Below are 2,616 nucleotides of genomic sequence, written 5' to 3' on the forward strand. Positions count from 1 at the left end.
GTTTACCCTCTCGCATGTCTCATCAATCAAAACTGTCATCTACAAATAACATACTCCCGGGGACCTCTTTTTGTAAAGAACTCGTTCATAACCAATTCAAAAATAAATGGTTGAAGTTGGTGTAACTGGTGGAATTTAATAACATACTCCTGGGGATTTTTTTTTTTTTTTTTAATAACACAACTAATGAGAAGTCATAAAACTCCATAAATCCTAAAATTCGATTACCCTGTTTTCACATGCATATCTATTAACAAATGGTTGAAGTTGGTGTAACTGGCAGAATTTATCATAAACCATAAATCCCTATAGCTTGAAAGGCAAGGAAATAAGATGAAAGAGAATAACATATAGATGAGAAATGTTGCTCAAACTCATCACCTCTAGTGTCACATTCTTCAATGATGCAATCTCCATTGCCTCATCCAAAGATAGCTGAAAATACACAAATGAAAAGCTTAATACCAGCAAAACTTGTTATAGAGAATTGTAAAAGGATCAAAACAAAACATATACCTTATCCCAAAATGCGCCCAACAATTCCCTGTTCTTAGGAGAATCCTACAAAATATTAATAAAGCATCAACGAGCTGAATGTCAAAGGCAATACAACCATCCAACAAGGCAATCGAGAAAAGCTAATGAAAATCCCAACTGTTTGCCTCACTAACAATTGAACCAATATTTTGACCATGGCATCACTTGTGCTATAACATTCCCAAGAGTAGAAAGGACCTAACAATCCTCTAGTTTAATGTTAGAGACCATCAAACCACCTTTCAAATATTCTTACAACCCAAATTAATAGCAAAACTAAGAAATTTTATTCCAAATCATCATAATGCTCATAACTATTACGTGTACATAGTATAGGCCTAAAGAAGCCCTAATAAACCAAACTAGCCTTGAATCCTATCACCACCATATGGGTATTCCTGTCATAAACAAGATCCTATACCTTACACACACACACACACACACACACACACACACAAAAATCCTAAAAAATGTGTTGTAGAACATGCTTAAGAGGTGAAAAGAGAGAGAGAGAGAGAGAGAGAGTTTGCTGACATGCATGTTGCTGTACATGTGCAACCCATGCTTCCGTAACTACATCATTCATCGTATTAGCGTCAATACTTCAATCCTAACCCTTAACATCCATTCTTCATTTTCTATTTTCGTATTGCATGCATATGCTACTTCATAGATCATATTCCGAGATAAAATGTGTCAATTATATTTAAAAAAAATTGTAGTTCAAAAGCAAACAATAGACCAACGGTCTGGATCTATGAGAGATGCGACATACTTCCACAAACTGAACAAAGCCTTCCATAAATTCTTTATTTCCATACCAATATTTATATGATCCATCTCAAATTCCTGTACCTTCACATGAATTCCTACATAGGGCCCAAGATGGTCCACCTACGATCGCAGCGGGGGTCCCACCGTAATCGCACATGGACAAAAATTACAGAGATTGACTGGATAATCAGTCCAACCTGCAAAATGAAGGGCAGAAGTAAAATGGTCAGGCCACCTATTTTGCATTCCTTACTGAAATGGCAGTCTCCATCCTTAGATTCATGAGCAATCCATGGTGAATCCACCTATCTAACAGCCCGCTCTGATCATATGCTGGGCCGACATGGGAATTCAATATATAACAAGGTACAAATAATTTTATTGAAATGACACACTTTGTATCAGTACCATACATATTCATAATATGCAATGACAAGCAGCCGTATTCGTTTCCACACCTGTATATTTGTTTGTATTAGATTAATGTGACAACATAGCCATATATTGCAGAGATAAACTCAAATACGTCAGCCTCAGAGAGGAAGACTCATAACCCCCCAATAACACAAAATAAGGTGAAAATACAAGATCAAACACTAAAACCCACGAACGATCATCACCAACATCTAATGTAAATATTTACACTCTCTCAATAGCCATATAATCGCTCTAAAAAAGTAGATGAAAACTTCAATTGAGAGAGAGAGAGAGAGAGAGAGAGAGAGAGAGAGAGGAACTTGTCGGATGGGACGCGTATCGGGCCGAATGTATCTTTTCCTCCCTCTTGGATTTCTGAAAGAGTCTTGTAGGACTAACTGCCGGATTTTTGTGACAGAGCCGGATTTTTGCGCTCGATGGAGGATTTCTCGATGGAAGATGGAAAGAGGGAAAAGAGGAAAAGTGGGAAAAGAGGGGCGCTCGATGGATTTTGGAATCCTCTTTCAAATAAGATAAGGCTTTGAAATCCGTATGTTGTGAGTTTTCCACTAAATAATAATACAAACTCTATTACGGTCGTACATGCATGAGACCAATTTCTAGATGGTTAATATGGTATTATATAATAAAAATATATAAATATTTACCATTTACAATAGATCGATTATTTGGATGGTCTGGATAACTCTATATCTTAGCCACTATTATTATGATCAAGTCACCACTATTTTACATTAAATACGAAACTCACAACGAAAAATAAGAAAAATGAAAACGGTAAATAGAGCTTTGGTTCTATTATGGCTGTGGGCCCCATCATGATCTATTTGTTTCATCCATTCCGTCCATCCATTTCTCAAAATAATT

General features: G+C 36.4%; 1 long non-coding RNA gene across 4 annotated transcripts; it reads right to left on the bottom strand.

Annotated features, from left to right (window-relative positions):
* Positions 1 to 395: 395 nt before the first annotated feature.
* On the bottom strand, positions 396 to 2,218 carry LOC131246003 (uncharacterized). Of its 4 annotated transcripts, XR_009171070.1 has the most exons (5): positions 2,049 to 2,218; positions 1,725 to 1,769; positions 1,393 to 1,508; positions 517 to 561; positions 396 to 435 (listed from the first exon to the last, which is right to left on the bottom strand). It is a non-coding gene; the product is annotated as an uncharacterized LOC131246003 (long non-coding RNA). The 4 variants fall into 4 exon arrangements; XR_009171069.1 differs by lacking the exon at positions 2,049 to 2,218 and having other exon boundaries at positions 1,725 to 1,935; XR_009171072.1 differs by lacking the exons at positions 396 to 435; positions 2,049 to 2,218 and adding an exon at positions 815 to 935 and having other exon boundaries at positions 520 to 544; positions 1,725 to 1,935.
* Between the last annotated feature and the right edge of the window lie 398 nt (positions 2,219 to 2,616).

This window comes from Magnolia sinica, chromosome 5, assembly GCF_029962835.1.
Source record: "Magnolia sinica isolate HGM2019 chromosome 5, MsV1, whole genome shotgun sequence".
Lineage (NCBI taxonomy): Eukaryota > Viridiplantae > Streptophyta > Magnoliopsida > Magnoliales > Magnoliaceae > Magnolia > Magnolia sinica.